The sequence below is a fragment of the Elaeis guineensis genome, chromosome 10 (genome assembly GCF_000442705.2).
Source record: "Elaeis guineensis isolate ETL-2024a chromosome 10, EG11, whole genome shotgun sequence".
In the NCBI taxonomy this organism is placed as follows: Eukaryota; Viridiplantae; Streptophyta; class Magnoliopsida; order Arecales; family Arecaceae; genus Elaeis; species Elaeis guineensis.
In genome coordinates, this window is record NC_026002.2 from 68,368,088 (window position 1) to 68,389,096 (window position 21,009).

Sequence of the window (21,009 nt, forward strand, 5' to 3'; positions counted from 1 at the left end):
ATTTGATTTACATTGGCTGGTCTCTGTAATTCTAAGGCTTCCAATCTACGTGTTAAGGTTGCAATCTTGGCCTCTGATGCTAGGGTTGGTTGAATTTGATGCATTCCTCCTCTTGAAGGTGTAGCTTTATCAGGTTCCCTAGTTGTTTCCCACTGTAAATTTTTCTCGGCTAGGTCTTCTAAGAATTGCCAAGCTTCAGTAGTTTCTTTGTCCATAAATTGGCCTTGGCACATGGACTCTAGCATGGTTCTTGAGTTTGAATCTAACCCCTTATAGATGATCTGGCATAGTCTCCAAGTTTCTATTCCATGGTGTGGGCATTGGGTCAAAAGATTCTTGAAACGATCAAAGTACTTCCAAAATGATTCACCAGCTAGTTGGTAAAATTGATTTATTTCATTCCTAATCCTAGCTGTTTTATGATGGGAAAAATACTTTTTTAAAAATGTTCTCACAAAGCCCTCCCAGGTAGTGACAGAATGTTTGGCAGACTATAAAGCCACTTCTTAGCATTGTCCTTAAGGGCAAAGTTGATTAATCTAAGTTTGACCTCATCCTCTGTTAATTGCAGTTTCATGGTTGCACATACCTCCTCAAATTCTCTAATAAATATATAAGCATCCTCTAATCCTGTGAATTTTGGAAGCATATTTATGATTTGAGGTTTGATTTCAAAATTGTTAGCTGTGGGTTGTGGCAACCTGATACAAGATGGTTGGATGGAGCCAACTGGATAACACAAATCCTTAAGGGTCATGGGTTGAATTGGTTCAGCCATTGGAACAACAGGAATTGACTCAATCCTAACTAGACGACCCGACACTCTTCTCCACACATGAGGTGTACGGTTCTCGATGTTTATACAATTTTTTTTTTATAAAATTTTTATGTATAAGAAAAAAAAGAGAAAAAATTCTAAAGAGAAGATCTTAAGGAGTCCTAAATCTAAAGAAAAGTAACCAAATTAATTTAAATTTTAATAATTTTTTTTTTCAAACAAGTGAAACAATAAATTAAACTCAATCTATCCTAGGGTTAACCTAAATCTAGACAGCTCCTAACTGTTCCAAGATGACCCTTCAAACCTTCCAAGTGGAGATTGATCAACTAGTTAGCTAGGTAAGTATAAGAGGTGGGAGGTTCACTCATCGTTGCCTTTCTAGACACCAAACGAGTTGGTCAGGCCAGCAACTGAACCAATTTAACAAACCACCCTCAGGGACTTGCCTAGACACCAACTAATCAAACAACTCAAACTTGGTAAAACTCTTAGGGTTCCTTGTCCTATTAAGCTCGAATTCTTTAAGGTTGACGTCTAATTGATTTTAAGATTAAAGGTCTAGGTAATGCAATATGATGAAGATAGTTTTTGGGCTAAGGAAGGGTAATGAAATCCCCACCTTATCTTGTTAATGGGTTGATGCCCTTAGATTAATTATGAAAATGCAAATGCAAATAAACAAGATGACCAAGAATGTAAAAGATTTTAATTTAGAATTTTTTTTTTAATTTTGATATTTTACTTCACGATTATGAAATATCTTTTGTTTTATTTTATTTTATTTTATTTTTATTAAGTAAATTCAAATGATTAGGTCTAAAAGCAAAAGTAATTAACTAAAAATAATAAAAGAGAAATTAGAAGCGTACCTGAGTTTTTCAGCAATCACCAACTAAATATAGAAACTTAAAAGAAAAAGAAAGAGAGTTATAAAGCACGAAGAACAAATATTTGAAAATAATTTAAAATACCAAATCCTCGGCAACGGCGCCAAAAACTTGATGTACAAATCTTAAAATTTATAAATAAAACTGCAAGCGCACGGTGTGCAGAGTAGCACGACCAGCGAGTACGGGTCGATCCCACAGAGACTTGGTTTAAAAATGATTTTCAAATCTATGCTCAAGCGAGCTTTAACAAAAATCGAAAGTCGAAAGTTGTTTGCTAAAGACAATAAGACTAAGGATCTAGGGTTTTTGAATCCACTAGATCTAGATTAGGAAATTCTACCTAGAATTTTTTCTTATTGATCCTAACGACTACTCCTCTTGTCTTTCCCAAGCATAGATTATGAAGGGACTAAGGCCCAACGATAATCCATCAAGATTCTTTACAGGGGAGTAGTAACTAGGATCCCTTAGGATTTTCTCCTCCTATGCACTGAATCAAGCATGAACTATGAAGGGACTCTGACCCAACTGTAGTTCATCAAAAATTCTTGGCAAAAGAGGAAGAAAAAGAAATAACCCTATGTAAAATCCCTACTCATGATCTAGCTTCATCGCAAACCCTAGAAGGGATGCTTAGCTAGACATGATCTAAATCTACTTGCAAAATTTAAATACAGAAAAATAAACTATCCTAATTTCATAAATTAAACTATCCTAATTGCATAAATTTAAACTGCATAATTTAAACTAACCTAATTGCATAAAATTAAATTGCATAAATTAAACTATCCTAATTGCAAGAAAAATAAATTGCATAATGTAAAGAGATGAAATTGCATAAAAATAAGATTTTATATAAAAAAATTTATTACAAAAACCTCAAAGCTCGAGGCTTGAGAAGAGAGCTAAAAACCCCACTATCTAGGGTTACAAGCTTGATCGAAAGGAAGAATACATAAAACAAGGGCCTTTGGGGGCTTTTTATAGGCATTTAGGGGTTATAAGGTTTTCAAAACTTTAGATGTGGGACTAAGAGGTTTTAGAGGGTTGTTAGGGGGTTTATGGTGCACCGATGGGTCCATGGTCCATGCGCCTGTTGCTGTGGACCAGGAGGCTAACCAGATCATCAAATCAGTTGATTTTTTACCAATTTTGATCTGATTTGACTCGGGTTTGACCCAATTGAGTCTTCTTTCTTCATTCTTCAATTTCTGGGTCAATTTAACTCCGTTTTGCATAAAATTTACGCCGTTGGAATCCTCTTTCCTTGTTCTTTCTATTGATGATCTCTTCTTCTGCAAAATATAATAACAAGTATCAATTTCTTAATAAAGTTAGATAATTTAGATATTAATTAATACTTTTTATGTCAATTTGTGACATAAATCAATCACCATCTCCATGATGATCCTATGATCGAGAATAATTTAGGAATCAACCATCAATGATATATGCCTCAAATTCTCAACTCTTTGAGAATATGTGTCATCATCTTGTTAATCTCTTGGATGATTCATGGATACATAAATATGAATGATAATATAACTACCCAATAAGTACAAAATCATATTCTAGAGATATGAAATATGTCAATCAAGATTGGCTTCTAGTGCATACATCCAACACCCTTCGATTTCAAGCAAACTTACCCATGACTTTTTGGGGCGAATGTGTTTTAACTACTACTTATTTAATCAATTTAATGCCCTCTTCTAAGCTTAATGGGAAAAGTCCCTGTGAACTTTTTTTTTATAAAACACCATTCTACGATCATTTATGAATATTTAGTAGTCTTTGCTATATGCATAGAAGTAGTCATGATAAGTTTGAACTATGCTCTTATGCATGTATTTTTATTAGGTATCCTCTCAGTCAAAAGGGATATCATGTTTTCAATCTTTAAACCTAAAAATTTTAGCTTCCTATGATGTTATTTTTCGTGAAAATACTTTTTCTTTTCATAAATACCAGTCCGACCAACTTTTCCAATCAAATTTTGATGATTTTCTTTTGAGCCAAGATACGGTCCCAACTGAATTGGACCTCACTAGGCTCAATCTAGTCTCGATGTCAATAGACCATCCCACTTACCTGAGCTGGGCCTCATTCGGCCCAATCCAGCTTCGGTACAAGCTGGCCAATCTAGCTTATTAGAGTTGGGTTCTTTTCAACCCAACTCAGCATTGGCTAGCCCACCACAGCTGCATCTGATCTTGTCCAACCTGCTCTAGCAGTAGGCTGAACAGATCTAGACCCGACCGAATCTGAGGCTGAGCCCTTTGTTCTCTCCCTCAACCAGCCCCCATTCCTCAATGCTTCTAACTCTCGACCATGTCAGGAATGTAGACAATCTTTACAACTAGCAGATTATTGGACTCCTCGACTTACTCGGTAACCTCTGGTAAGGCCTATCCTATTTCCCACTATATATCCAATTCCATATTTAATGATGCACACCAAGTCTTTCCTTCAGCTAGAACCACTCATAGTGAACCCGTTACCTATTTTCAAGCTGTGCGAGATCCAAATTGGAGACTACCATAAAGGCTGAACTTGTAGCTCTTGAGCACAATAGGATTGTTCTCTGGTACACCTCCCATTTAGTAAGAAATCCATTGGCTCTCATTGGATTTACAAAATCAAATATAAGGCTGATGGTTCAATCGAGCGATATAAAGCTCATCTTCTGGCTAAAGGTTATATGCAGATAGAGAGACTTGATTATAATGAAACTTTTGCTCCATTTGTCAAATTAACAACGGTTCATTGCCTCTTAGCAGTTGCCTCAGCCAAAAATTGACAATTATGCCAGTTAGATGTTAATAATGCCTTTCTTTATGGTGATTTACATGAGCAGGTCTATATGACTCCTCCTAGATTTCTATCTCCAGGCGATGTCCGAGTATATCGATTGCACAAGTCTCTTTATGGCCTCAAACAAGCCTCCAAGCAATGGTTCAAAAAATTTTCAAATGCCCTACTTCAGTATGGATGCATCCAATCCAAGGCCGACCACTCTCTATTTACAAAACAGGATGGAAACTCTTTCCTAGCCATTCTTGTCTACATCGATGATATAATGATTACCAGTAATGACTCTGTTTACTGTCAAACCTTAAAGGATTTCTTATAAAACCATTTTCACATCAAGGACTTAGGTGCTTTGAAATATTTTTTGGGGTTGGATGTCACGTGATCTTCTTCTGGGATATTTATTTTCCAACAAAAATATACACTCGATATTCTTTAAGAGAGTGCTATGTTGGAAACTAAACCAATCGATTTTTCAATGCAACAACAACTACAGCTCGCATCAGACGATGGTCCACCCCTTGACAACCCAAATCAATACTGGCAATTATTAGGGCATCTCATTTATTTGATGATTAGTAGGTCAGATATTGTCTATTCTATCCATATCTAGACATAATTCATGCAATCTTCCCGCCAACCTCATCTTAATGCTGCCTACCGCATTCTTCACTATTTGAAGGATTTTTCTGGATAAGGCTTACATTTTTCAAGTAAATTTTTTTATAATTATATGCATTTTGTGACACAGATTGGACAGGATATCCTATGACCATGCATTCTACTATGGATTTCTTTATCTCTTTAGGAGATGCACCTTTCTCTTGGCATGCTAAGAAGCAGACCACTGTTTTTTGTTCTTCTATAGAGGTTGAGTATGGCTCCATGTCTCATACTACTAGCGAGCTACTTTGGCTTCACACTCTTTTTTCGGACTTTAGCATCTCTCAAAGTGGTCTCATGCTACTATATTGTGACAATCAAGCCGCCTCACCCATTGCCGCCAATCCTATATTTCATGAATACATGAAATATATTAAAACTGACTGTTATTTTGTCCATGATCATCTCCAATCCTGTGACATTGCCATTTGATATGTCTCATCCAAATGGTAACTCACGGACATCTTTACTAAGGCCCTTGGCCGTGATCACTTTCATGATATTTTACGCAAGTTAGATGTTCATAATCTTCATGCTCCAACCTGAGGGGGAGTATTAGGCAATATTTTGAATTATAAATTTTGAATAGAGGAGAGATCCTAGGATCTATTTCTATCTTTGTATAATCATGTTATGCAACATTTTGAATTTTGAGTAGAAGAGAGATCCTAGGATATATTTCTATCTTTGTATGATCATGATCATTTGTAATTTCTTTCTATCATTATATGATTATGATCGTAAATTTTTTATATATTTTCAATTATAAATATAGATGATCTCCTCACCATATTGTGTGAGAAAAAGTTTTCATAATATTTTTTTTTCAAAATCATTCTCCTATATGAAGGATCGGGTGATGCACAGGATCAGTTCAGATCAGATACAGTAGAATTCAAAATTTTTTTACTGACCTGACACACCAAGCATAGATCTAAATTAGATTTATTAAGTATTTTTATTAACATATAAAATAGAAAGAGATTATCTCAACACCTTATGCGGATAGATCAACACCACAATCTGTATATCATAGATCTGAAAGAGATTCACTTATGGAGCCGCACACATGTCCGTCCTCTACAGATATCCACCAGGATCAATCTTGGATCATTCTTTTACCAAGTCTTTTTGGATCCTAGATCAATGCTTGATCCTCTTCCTCACGATCTCAATACTTGAGATCACACATTCTTTTCTTTTTGGCACAAGAAAATTTACCTAACTACTTTAGGCTAATGGAGATGAGGATGCCCAACTTTTTGGGTGTGCAAGGGAGATAGGAGAAAAAAAGGGGCGTGGACACAGGGAGATGGGTGCAGAAAATCAAATTTTCTATTCTCTTTATGAACTTAAAAATAAGGCTCTTAAATAGAACCCATATTTTGAATTCAAATCAAAGTCAAAACTGAAATCCAATTGGGATAATCAGCAAGTTTTGTCGTACAAAAATTGATTCCTATAAGCTAATTTTCTTCCCAAAAAAATCAAGCTCATATGGAATCCAATCATCTCAAACAGGAAACCAAAGAGGATGCAAAAATTGATTTCTTATAAGCTGATTTTCTTTTCAAAAAAATCAAGCTCATATGGAATCCAATCTCCTCAAATAGAAAACTAGAGTGGGCACCAACCTTTGGCATCCCTCTTGTTCTCATCCACGCAAGAGAGAGGGGGGCGTGTGCCCACCCTCCCTTCTCCACATGCCAAATTTAGAGAGGGGTGTGCGCCCCTCTCAATCTTCACATGCATTCCATGTGGCTTGCACCCATGGAATCTGTCAGAAGAAGAGGGGGCGTGTGCCCCTTTGGATCTCATCCAGAGATGGCCTGCACCCCACAAGATATTTTCCAAAAGTTCAGTGCCAAGTCAAATGGGTAAAAGAGGAAGGCTTGAGGCTTGCACCTCCAAATGGATTAGATCCAATCCATATGGGTGCCTAAAGTGATGCCCCTTAAACCCAACAAGATTAGGTTAGGATGAAGGCTCTTGACTTGATCTAAACCTTATCTAATAAAAAATCAGGTTCAGAAATGAATTTGGATTTAACCATGTGTTAGCATGGTGCACCTAAACCCAATAGGATTTCACCAAATCCTAATTCAATTATGACTTCACCAGTCCAATTGGATCAATCCAAGATTAATTTTCTTATTGTGTGACCTCATAGATTCAATTCTATTTGATAGTGAGATATACCATGATCTCCATTATAGTATCATTGAAATTTATTTCAATGGGATGGAATAATTCTAACTCATACCTATTAAGAATTATCGATCAATCATGATTTTAGTAAGCTCTCACAATCCACCAGTGATATCTAGCAATATATAGTGGTAAGCCAGCAAAACTGAAAAGACGAACCTCTAGGTGCAGTTACCGTGTGATCCAGTTCTTCTATTGTGAATCTCGATCGGATCAAGGTTAAGGTTAACTTGTCAAATCTCATCACTATCATATGATAGAATCATTCGATTCGAGTTCAATATGAAATTCAATACTTTCTATCTTTCACAGTGCTATAGCCATAGGCTTATGGACTCAATCTCATGATCTATATAGAACTACTACTCCTCTATTGAGATTGATAGATCTCATCTTGGTACAATCTAAATTCTATAATGAACATACTGCAGCCAACATACATCTCAAAGCTCCGTATGGCTAGAAGATCAAGTTATGTTATAGTCAAACTACAGCACCCTTAAGATGAATGGTCGATGCACCTTAGGTCAGAGAACTAAATACACAATTGTAGCTATGAACATGTCACTGATGAAAAGATTGATTTTCTTGTGACTGTTCGTAAATGGTCATGCTCAGAACCCTTATTCTTAATAAGTGCCTGTACTTTCACTTCGGTGTCTTCACAACATAGATTCAAAACTCATCTATCCGAAGAAAGCGATCATTTACCAATCTTCCGGATCGATCATTGTCTCCGTGATGATCCTACGATCGAGAGCAATTTATGAGTTAACTATAATAACATATGTCTTAAATTTTCAACTCTTGAGAATATGGTTATCATACCCATTAACCTAGTGAATGATTTACAAACACTATTAAACACAATATGAATGAAAATAGCTCAATTTTATTAATATCAAAATTAAATTATAAATTATGCTCAAAGAATATTTTACAAGTATCAATCAATCTGACTCTTAGGGCATATATCCAACAAACTCTCATTTGCACTAAAGCCAATTGGCTACAAATCTAAGTTCCATCTTCTCAAAGTGGGCTTCAGTCTTTTGCTGGCTCAATTGCTTCATCAATAGATCAGCCATGTCATCCGTGAAGTCGACTCTCTTTACCTTGATGTATCCTTTCTCAATGTAATCGTGGATCAGGTGGAATCATCGTTCGATGTGCTTGAATTTTTGATGAAATCTCGACCCCTTAGCTAAGGCTATGGTGCTGTTATTATCGTAGTAGAGTGGGACGATATCTGATGGCATCACATCAAGCTCTATAATAAGTTTTTGAATCAGAATGCCTCTTTCACAGCCTCTGATGCAGTAATATATTCTACTTGTTGGATTAGCCCACTTTTTCGTAGGTTATATATTTACTTATGCCCCCGACCAACCATGGTAAAGAGATTTTATAAGAAAGCATTGCCAACTGATGCCAAAAGTCCTACCTTTCTGATACAGAACATTTTGCATTGGTGGAGTTATTGGGTTCTGGTCATGCAGCGGAATATGAATTTTAAAAATTTTTAAACATGCATATTGAAAGCTTTAACGATTAAAATTATCAAACCAAAATTCAAACCCTAGAATCACCTTATAGATGTCGAATAAAACAAAATCAGGCATGCAAAGAGATAGAAATTTATACTTTCTCCAATGAGCAGTATGGTAAAAAGGTGATCTCTATGACACTCTAAAATAGAAATCCTCCAACGGTGATCCACATAAAAGTTGGTCAAGGTGCTTCCCAATCGATGCGCTGCCACAGCCTTTTCTTCACAAGAATGCTGTCGGCTTCGAACTCGAAAAACAATCGCACCAACACTCAATTTCTTTTGATTTCACCACTAGAATCATGCTAAGAAAATTCTCTCTAGAAGTTTTACAACCTAAAATTTGATTTTGTACTCCAACACATAAAAAAATCAAACCCTAGGATAAACTCACAATACTTGCTATTTTTCTCACCACCCTTCTTTCTATTTTTTTCTCTCAATTTTTTTCTTATCTTTTTCTCAAATTTTTTTTCTCTTATCACATGCCAAAAGCCTCTAATTTTTCATAAAAATTCAGCACCTATCCCATATGAGACACCCCATATAAATAGATAAGAAGGGACGTGAAGAAGCCCCAAGGAGCACCAACTCTTTGCACTCCACTTCTTCACATAGAGAATTAATTTTCTAATGTATTAAGTGGCATAGAAGAGGCTTCACACAGAAAGACTCTTCCTCTTCTGTACCCCATAAATCTCTTATTAAAATCTGGCATGAGATAATTAAGGAAAAAGAAGAAACTGATGAGATGGATAAGAGTCTTAATAAAGAAGGACTCCTCCTCTTCTTAACACTAAAAAGGATGGATGGCAATTTATTTTTGGCATGAAATCTAGGTGGCATGGAGGTCTCCTTCCACACTTGAAACTCTTCCAAGTTGGATAAGAGTCTAATTAAAATAGACCCAATCCAATCAGGTCAAAGGCAATAGGTTCAGTTTAGCTCAAACACTTTGAACTTAACATAATTAGGAACTTGAGTTAACACAATATACTAGCATATCAAATTAAACCCTAAGATTTATATTAAATTCTAATTAAATTAAATCAAGATCAAATTCTAAAGTGTGTGACCCATTGAGTTCCAAATCTAGCCAATAGTGGATACAGACTCTTGACCTAATCCTAATCCGATCAGATTAGGTCAGCTCAAGTGTTCCAATCAACCAAGACTCTTTCTAATTAATTTTTGAATTAAAATTTTTTAATTTTGATAAATCTATAAGTCAATATTGACATCTAGTAATGTATCATGACTGTCCAAAAAAAATAAAATTTGATTAAAATTATCAAAATACCCTTTAGTGGTAAGTAACCGTGCAATTCAATCCTTCAGTCAAACAATATTTCAAATAAACTATAGGTATGGAATCATGTCAAACCCAACTGCTAATCTAAATGTATCTCAATCAAAAAGTGATGATACAATTGATGATACATTAAAAATTTCTTTCTAATTATCATCCTGCTTTGGTCAAAAACTTCCAGAATCATCAACCTATGAGATCACATAGAATGTTTGCTCCCCTTATTAGGAGTGACTGATCCCTTATTGATCACTCACAACCCTATGCATACTCTTCCACATCCAGAACACCCTACATAAGGATCAGAGAATCAAGTTAGAAAGTGAACCAAAATATGAATTCATAGACACAAGGTACTATGGTGATCTCAAGTCAAAGGATCACTTACACAACTCCCACTAGAGAACAATCAACTGATATGTAAATAAGACTCCATCAAATATTCTTTTGTAAGTCTATTCAGTGGACTCATTTCCTAATGAGCACCCACATCTTTATATAGTGTCACCATACAAGAGATTATCAGATCAACCACCCTCATCACTGAGCATACATAGGACATGCTAGTCTTATCGGTATCATTGATCTCCGACTCAATGAATCAATGATTGAAAATATTTTAGGTCATGGCTATCAAGGATTTAGGTCTCACTGACGTGATCTCATCATGACTCTAATACCATTGTCCAGATCTATGAGATTCATTATAATCTTAAAAATAATAATAAGATACAGTATATAATAAATCGAGAAGCTTATTTTATTAAAATAACAATATCAATTACATAAGTTTGGAAGATAAATTACAGAAAACATTTGATCGTATTTCATACGTGATTGATTTGTAGGACATTATTCTTTCAGGAGTCTATAATCACAGTCTGTTTGAAACCTGATAAGTGGTATATTTTTATATTTATTGAAGATATTTTTGATAATTTATGATGCTAACATATTCTAAAAAACTTAATTTCATAAATAAATTAGATTTTCTTACAAAAATAGATAATTTTAAAAAAATATAAAATTAGAGCATATTTTTAAAAAATAGATGTTAAGTTAATTGAGTAATTTAAGTATCAAAATAATAAAAAATTATTAAAAAATTTAATACATATTTTTTTCAATTTTTCATGCAAAGATCGGAGCGAAAATCAAGTCAAATATCCTAAAAATATTGAAAATTACCTTCGGTGCATGGTAGACCGACCGCTCGGTCCATAGAAGCGATGGTGCGATCCATAGAAAATATTTTGCAGTCTTTGGCACGATCTACGATGGGTGGAGAAAAGTTTTTGTGGATGGATGATGGAGATTGATTCGAAACGGGATCCAATGACTGCTGTTCGTTATCAGTTGAAAACTAAGAGAAGAAGAAAAAATTGAGCGCCATCCAATGACTGAAAATTGATTTGAACTTTGATCCAATGGCTATTATCACTCCCAACTTTGAATAGAAAATCTAGGGCGCTAATCGACAGCCCAGATTTCATCCGAGATGCGATCAGACGACGGTTATCGTATCCGACTGAGAATAGAAAGAAAATTACATGATCCAATGGCTAAAAATGAATCAAACGCTTGATCCAATGACTGAGAACATTCCCGACCCTGATAAGTATTTAAATCACTATTTTTGGATAGATCTGGATGGTCCAAGGAAGATTCGATGGTCAGAATTAATTCTTACGGGTATTATACGAATTCTAAGGGTTTTGAGACTCCTTTTGCTACCAGAAAAAGATAAAAAATTTATCTATAAATAGGAGGTCTGAGAATAAGAGTAAAAAAAAAATCAATAAAAAAGTAAAAAAAATTAGAGAAAAAAAATAAGAGAGATTTAGAGTTCCAAGAGAAAGGATGAATATGGAGCTAGAGATCTTGATGAGTGGCTAAATCCCTTCAACCCAAGAATATGATGAAGCTTGTAAATAAATTTTTATTTTTTTTTTTGTATTTAATTTTTATACAATAAAATTATACTTTTATTTTATATCTTTTTATTCTGAGTTATTGATCTAGCCTACATGGCCTATACCCTCTACTAACGTGCTGTGATCCTTAGATACGGTACATGCTTAGGAGAGATAGATCGTTGTATGTTAGATTAAACTTTATATTTTGTAATTAAATTTAGATAGTTTATACTCTAATAGAATGAGCCATGATCTACTGATACAGTCTGTACTCCTTAGGGATAAGCTATACTAATACCCTAATCACAAGAATTAATATTACAACATAAAAAAAAAAATCTAATTTGCATGGTGGATTCAAAATTTTTGGGTTATCTCTCTTACTTATTTTCTTTCATAAATTAATTTATATTTATAATTGAATTCTTGCTATTTTATTGTTTCTTTAATTCTTCTACAATCAATTCTCTTTTATTTTTTCTTCTTCAAAAAAAAAAAAAGAAAAACAATCATCCTAGATCTCCATAGAAATGATCCTGCCTCACCCTATCTATATAGTCTGAGTTGGTTTTTATTCTTGACCGCCTACGACAGCGATCAAATTTTGACGTCATTGTCGGAGATCTAGGCATGATTATTTTTTTATTAAATTTTTTTTTTTAATTTTTTTATTTGCTTTCTAACTTGCTTAGTTTCTTAGTCAAACTTATTTTCTTTCAAAAAAAAAAGCTCTACATTTACACCTTATAATCTACTTAAGAAATTAGATACTTAATTATAAAACCTAAAAAATGAAACAAATCAATTTATTCTTGACTAACTACCAAATCTGGCCACTTTTTCTTCTTGCATTACATAATTTTATAAAATATTTTAAAGGCACAAATCCTAAACAAGATAAGATGAAAATTTCATCACCCTTCTTTGGACCACAAACTACCATCCTGCATATTGTATTGACCTAAATTTTAATCTAAAATCAATTAGACGTTGGCTCCTAAGGACTCTCGAGCTCAATAAGACAAGAGATCCTGAGAGTTGAACTAGGTTAGGGTTAGTCAGTTTGATTGGTGTCTAGAAAAGTGGTTCAAGGACTACATCTTGAAGAAAGATGATTATTTAATTGATTCCGTTCACTTACCTGACCAACTTAATTGGTGTCTAGGAAAACAACGGAGGGACTCCCACCAACCTTATACTTACCTAGCCATTTGAGTGGCTAGTCTTTTACCTAGAGTGCTCAAAGGCAACCTTGACAGTTAAAAGCTGTCTAGATCTAGGATTATCCTTAGCTAGGATTGACTACATAACTTGATTACTAACCTACAACCATTAACCCTAATAGCTATACTAATATCTTAATCACAAGAATTAATATTGCAACATAAAAAAAAAAAAGAAAATAAATCTAATTTTCATGGTGGATTCGAAATTTCTGGATTATCTCTCTTACTTATTTTCTTTCATAAATTAATTTATATTTACAATTAAATTCTTGCTATTTTATTCTTTCTTTAATTCTTCTATAATTGTTGCCCAGCTATGCAACCCAAGAGGGGGGGTGAATTGGGTTTTAAAGAATTTAGGCTTAACTAATTACTTATGAAAAATATATATCAAAAGCTTGATGAATGAGGAGAGAGACTTTAGTTTGAGATTAATTGCTTAAAGCAAGAATGCAAGGATATAATGGAGAATTAAAGAGAAATAATAAAGCATGCCACAAACACAAGGATTTATAGTGGTTCGGTGCCAACCTTGCACCTACATCCACTCCCCAAGCTTCTACTTGGGAATTCCAATCCACTATACTTTGTATTCAACCCGAATACAAACATCGGAACCTCCGACACTAGCTATCCCAAGCTAGTCCACTTGTTTCCCGGATACAAGCCGACCCAATACACTCCGATTTCAGGTTCGGATCAACCTTCCCTTATTTTGGAAACCCTCCAAAATAAAATAATTACTCACAAGATAAAATCAGTTTAGAGCACAAATAAGTACAAGAATAGCTCCTTAAATGAGCGAGTATAACAATAAATACGCTTTACTCAAAAGAAGAAGCCCTTCTTTGATTTCCTCAAAATGGATGAGAAAAGGAATAAATGCTTGAGGAGTTGGTGAGCTTAGATTGAAGGCTTCTTGAGGGCTTTAAATGAGCTCTTGAATGAGGTTGAGAAGTTGGCTTGAGAAACCCTCTCTTGAATGCACTTGAATGCCCTCTTGAATGCTCTTTCTTTTCTCTTTTCAAATCTCATGAATGCCTCTTGGATATTTGGATGTCTCTTCTACTTGTTTTCCACCTTTTGAAACCTTTTATAGCCTTAAGAAACAAAGGAAAACAAACTAGGCAGAAAAAGAGCCGTTAGAGCACAAAAGGTGAGCATTAAAAGCAACTAAATCTGGCCAAAAACTAGCCGTTACAGGCAAATCCTGTCGCAGGGGTCGACTCATGAGTCGACTCATGCTTCAGGGGTCGACTCATGAGTCGACCTCTGATGCAACATCCAGAAAATCAAGTTTCTGGAAATTTTGGCCCATACTAATAGAGGTCGACTCATGAGTCGACTCACAAGCCGTGCCAAGCCAAAAAAGGTCGCGTGCCAACAGGATTTTAGCGTGCCAATCAGCTCATTGTGCCATGAGTTGACTCATGAGTCGACTCATGCACTTCAAACCTTCATAACTTCAAAAATATAAGTCCAAAAATAATGAAATCTTCACCAATAGATTACAAATCATTTGTTCTACAAGATGATACTATCAAATCAGAGTTTTGATAAAATTATGATTTTGCCCCTGTAGAGCATAAGGACTTTTTCAAAAATAAAAAATATTTGTATCCCTTCAAACTGTTTTGTAATCATCAAAATCAATCTAGGAGCAACAATCTTCCCCTTTTTGATGATGGCAAAACATTTGAACAAAAGCATTTATATGAATCATGAATTTCAAAAGATTGCATTTTAGGTGCATATGCTTGAAACGAGTATGATTCTTTTGGCATGTGATACAAATGGTTATATGCATAAATAGTTTGTCCATTTGCTTAAAGATTGGAAGATATGCTCATTGGATAATTGTTTTGGTGTTAGAGCAGAAATTTTGATTTTATTATCAGAGCATACTGTATTTTGAAAGATTTTCTCAAATCTCAAAACTAGTCATGTGTGCCAAAGCATATTGAATAGTTGATTTGGAAAAAGTATTAGAGCATTTAAGTTTAAGATGTATCAGAGCAAGAGAAATGAAAATCTTGTAATGTATCAGTGTAGGGAAGACAATTTTACAATGTATCAGAGAAAAATTTAGCAATGTATCAGAGTAGTAAAAACAGTTTTTCAATGTATCAGAGCAATTTATTCAATATATCAGAGTAGGTTGGAGCCTATCAGAGCATATCCAAATGTTTACAGCAAATCAGAGTATAAGTAATTTTAAAAGGTTCTTATTTGCAGTATACTTGGGATTTGTACTTAAAATTTTCAATTTATTAATTTTTCATAATCATAATTTGTAGTTTTTGCTTTTGATGGATTTGTTTTTGTTTAATTTCTCCCCCTTTTTTACATCATCATACAAGGTTAACTCCTCCTTTTTGTGAAGCATTCTTTAATTTCTTCTTCTGTAGAGTTTACTCCCCCTTAATGTAGCAACTATTAACAGCAATCATAAGATGATAATACCACAAAGAGAAGACAATATTCCACAAAGGAGAAATATATAACCAAAGTATGATAGACATCATTACAAAGGAAAAAAAAGATGATATCATAAAACCATAATTGTTTCAGTACATAGATCATAACATTCAAAGCCAACTAGCACATGTCAATACATGGCCCCAAAATACAGATCCTAGAAAGGACAAAACACTAACACCTAGGATCTAGAAATGATCAAGATAAGTCAATGATCGGAATCATCAGAAATGTGATAAGGAGCAGATGGATCTGAATCAGAAGTGCATCCTCTACCCCATCTGCCTCTGGCACGAGTGGAAGTACTGGTACGAGCAGGCGAGCGGGAGGAACTGGGTGGCTGAGAATGCTGAGAAGCTAGGGACTGAACAGAAAGGGTAAGTCTGATGGAATCAAGTACAGTCAGTGCCCTGGAAACAGCCTGAAGAAGAGCAGTGAATTGGGTAGTCGCATAGTCACTCGATCCTCTGATCTCCTTCCTTAGTAACTCATAACCGCCCTCAAGAGCTCCTCTAAGTCTGCCAGCCTCTGCAGTGAGATCAGTGACCTCAATCGAAGACTCCTGTGGCTGAGGATGGGCCAAGTCAAAGACTTGCCCCTGCAAGTCAAGGACTCTGCCAGTCAATCTCAAAATAGAGTCCTCAAGCTGCTGAATCCGGATGGACTGATCTGTCATCATCTGATACACTGTGGAGATGTGGGGAGTCAAGTCTGATCAGAAGAAGTAACCCCTGGTGCAAATGTAGTACTGCTCCACTGACTAGACAATAATGAAGCCACACGCTGTGAAATCCGCTCAATCTGATCATCAGACAGTGTGAACTCTGACGGAGGTGCTCTGCTCTCTGGCTGAAGCACTGGTGTGGGCATCCTGGTAAACTCCGAAGGGCCAGCCTCTGGATCCGGAAAGAACTGTATATCTGGTGAAGCTGCCCTGAAATCATGAATAGGAGATGATGGACCTTCTTCTTCTTCAGCTCTGACTTCAGTTCTGTCTCCAGCTGTCTCCTCAGCTCTCTCCTCTGCTCTCTTCTCAGCTCTCTCCTCTGCTCTCTCCTCAGCTCCCCTGATCCAACCACCACAAGTCTTTGTGAAACCCATTCGGTGCAAGGTGTGTAGGTTGAAAGTGTCAACATGAGATAGTTTGGTAGGAGCCTCCCCCTCACAGCTAACACCAAACCTCCTAAATACTCTAGTCAGGGCCATACCAAAAGGCAAATGTGCCTTAGATCTGTTCAGAGTTTCTCTCATGGCCTCAATCATAAGTGCCGGGAGGTTTAGGGGGGTCTGTGTGATAATGTGAAATATAATACATATATCCCTGCCAGACAGTAGATCGTGCCTACCATTCCTAGGGAAGAAGAGTTTGGTGACCATTTGATGTAAAATTCTCATCTCTATAGGTAATATCTTTGCTTCCAGTTTATTCAGATTCCCTTGGTAGGCACCCCCAAGAATAACACTAACACCTTCTTCTTTCACAGGGAGTTCCATATATGCATAACCTTCACTAGGCAAATGTAAAATCTCCCCCAAGATAACAGGATTCAGACAAATATCAATCCCTTTTACAGTTGAAGTTACTGACCCATTTCCATAAATTAGATTCTGATAAAACTCCCTAACTAGGTCAACATAGGTGACTTCTTTAAGGGTACAGTAAAAACTCCATCCTTGATTTTTGATCTTGGTTGCAAAAGAAAATCCCTCATTTTCAAAGAACCGGAAGTCTATATTTTTCCCGGTTTCTACTTTTCTATCTGAAAGAGGGTTCTTACTGGGGCTTTGAGAGGAATGTGAAGGACCTTGAACTGAAGTTGGAGTGGGAGCAGTGGAGGACTGTGCCGCTTGCCTTTTCTTTCTGACATTTTCTTCAAGTTCTCGGACAGACTTTCTCCTTTGGGGAAGCTTCATCTTTGGAGCCATAATCTCTTCAATAGCAGGCGAGGAGACTTGAGGAGCAAGTGAAAGAGTGGAGGAAGGATCACAAGAGAGTGAAATGGAATTATGGTGGAGAAAATGGGTGGATTTGAGAGGGACGGTGGAGTGCTAGGGCACGCTCCAACCGTGATGAACAAGGGAAGAAGTCACAAAAAGACCTTTCCCCAAGAGGCGATTTGCAGTGGAGAGAAGGCGGGAGAAGTTCCACAAGCTTGAGTCTTGGAATGGGAGCTAATGGAAGTGGGGAGGATGGGTTTTGGAAGGAAGAAGACGACCGTGTGGGTCGGCTCACGAACAGTAATCCTTATATAAAAACCTTAAGCCCGTTTGGAAGTTGGTGGGATTTACAAGTTTGCCATTGAGTCGACTCATGGGGGTCGACTCATGAAGTTCAGAAAATCAGAAAAAATGTGGATAAATTCCAGAAAAATTTAAAATTTGGGGAGAAGGAGTTTAGCTCTAAGATAAGTTTTTAGAATGAAAAACTTAAGCTTTTGGGACCAAGAATGGTGTTGGAAATTAAGCTCTAAGAAATTTTGACAATAAATCATTGGAAATTGAAAAATTAATTCAGGCAAATGGATCAAGAATTCCTAGATTTCTCCTAATTTCACAGAATCTATCCTCACTAAGGGCCTTTGTAAAGATATCAGCTAATTGATTTTCGGTGCAAACATATTCAAGAATTATATTTTTGTTTTGAACATGTTCTCTTATGAAGTGATGTCTTATTTCAATATGTTTGGATCTTGAGTATTGAATAGGATTTTTAGATAGATTTATGGCACTTGTGTTGTCACATCTTATTGGTGTTTCATTAAGTTTAATTCCAAAGTCTTCGAGTTGTTGCTTAATCCACAAGATTTGAGCACAACAACTTTCGGCTGCAATGTATTCGGCCTCAGCCGTAGACAGTGCTACCGAATTTTGTTTCTTGCTAAACCATGAGATTAGGTTAACTCCAAGAAATTGACAAGTTCCACTTGTGCTTTTTCTATCTAATTTACATCCAGCAAAGTCAGCATCAGAATATCCTAATAGATCAATTTGTGAGTCCTTAGAGTACCATAACCCTAAAGTTTGAGTACCATTTAAGTATCTAAGGATTCTTTTAACAGCATTCAAATGAGATTCTTTAGGATTAGATTGATATCTAGCACATAAATAAACACTAAACATGATATCAGGCCTACTTGCAGTTAGATACAATAATGATCCAATCATGCCTCTATAGTATTTTAAGTCTACACATTTACCTTCATCATCCTTGTCAAGCTTACATGAGGGACTCATTGGTGTGCCAATGGGTTTGGAGTTCTCCATTCCAAATCTTTTGAGTAGTTCCTTGGTGTACTTGCTTTGGACGATGGAGATTCTCTCTTTTGATTGTTTGATTTGGAGTCCGAGGAAGAAGGTGAGTTCTCCCATCATGCTCATCTCGAACTCCCCCTGCATAAGCTTAGCAAAGTCTTGACAAAGAGATTCATTAGTAGACCCAAAAATTATGTCATCAACACAAATTTGTATAACTAACATATCATTTTGATTTCTTTTGATAAAGAGGGTTGTATCTACATTACCTCTTGAAAAACTATTATTTAGTAAAAATTTGCTTAGTCTATCATACCATGCTCTAGGTGCTTGTTTTAATCCATATAAAGCTTTATTTAATTTAAAAACATGATTAGGAAAAGCATGATTTTCAAATCCAGGGGATTGTTCTACATAAACTTCTTCAGCAATAAATCCATTTAAAAATGCACTTTTAACATCCATTTGAAATAATTTGAATTTCATAAAGCAAGCATATGCAAGTAGAAGTCTAATAGCTTCTAATCTAGCAACAGGTGCAAAGGTTTCATCAAAATCAATTCCTTCTTCTTGATTATATCCTTTAGCAACCAATCTTGCTTTATTTCTAATTACATTACCATGCTCATCTAATTTGTTTCTAAAGACCCATTTTGTGCCAATTATTGAACAGTTTTTAGGTCTTGAAACCAAAGTCCAAACATTATTTCTTTCAAATTGATTAAGTTCCTCTTGCATTGCATTAATCCAATTATGATCTTTTTCAGCTTCTTCAATGGTTTTTGGTTCAAGATGAGATACAAAAGCACAATGATTAAACACTTCTCTTAGTGAAGAGCGAGTTTTTACCCCATGCATAGGATCACCAATAATTAACTCCTTAGGGTGGTTGTGAACATACCTCCATTCCTTGGGTAGGTCATCTGTACCTTGAGGTTGTTCTTGAATTTCTTCACCTCTCTCATCTTGTTTGTCTTCTTGTCCCTTGTCCTCTGGAGTAGCTGAATCTTTCAGAGTGATCTCCTTCATACCTTCTATTAATGGATCTGCATCATCAACACCCTCATTCTTCCTTGAAGGAAGATCGTTAGATTCATCAAAGACAACATGAATGGACTCCTCAACTATTAGGGTTCTTTTATTAAAAACTCTAAAAGCTTTACTAGTGGAGGAGTAACCCAGAAAGATTGCTTCATCTGATTTTGCATCAAATTTACCGAGTCTTTCCTTACCATTATTTAATACAAAACATCGGCAACCAAAAACATGAAAATATGCAATATTTGGTTTTCTTCCTTTCCAAAGTTCATAGGGGGTTTTCTTAAAAAATTGTCTAATCAAAGCACGATTTAGAATGTAACATGCTGTGTTAATAGCTTCCGCCCAAAAATATCTTGGAAGGTTGCTTTCACAAAGCATGGTACGGGCCATTTCTTCTAAGGTTCTATTTTTCCTTTCAACTACCCCATTTTGTTGGGGTGTTCTAGGAGCAGAGAAGTTATGGCCAATTCCATTTTCATCACAAAATTTTTCAAAGTCTTGATTTTCAAATTTAGTTCCACGATCACTTCTAATATTTTGAATTGAAAATCCTTTTTCATTAGTGATTTTTCGATGAAATTTAGTAAAAATATGAAAAGTTTCATCTTTGTGTGCCAAAAAGAAAACCCAAGTAAAACGAGAGTAATCATCTATAATTACAAAACCATATCGTTTTCCTCCTAGACTAGTGGTTCTAGTTGGTCCAAATAAGTCCATATGCAAAAGCTCTAAAGGTCTAGAAGTTGAAACAATATTTTTGGATTTAAATGAAACTCTAGTTTGCTTACCTAGTTGACATGCATCACAAATTCTATCTTTTTCAAAATTCAGTTTAGGCAAGCCATGAACTAATTCTTTCTTAATTAATTTTGAAAGAGAATGCAT

At 35.5% G+C, this 21,009-nt stretch overlaps 1 non-coding gene across 1 annotated transcript; it reads left to right on the plus strand.

Moving 5' to 3' along the window:
• Positions 1-303: 303 nt before the first annotated feature.
• Positions 304-410, plus strand: LOC140852271 (small nucleolar RNA R71). Its single transcript, XR_012135173.1, has one exon. It is a non-coding gene; the product is annotated as a small nucleolar RNA R71 (small nucleolar RNA).
• The last annotated feature ends 20,599 nt before the right edge of the window (positions 411-21,009 follow it).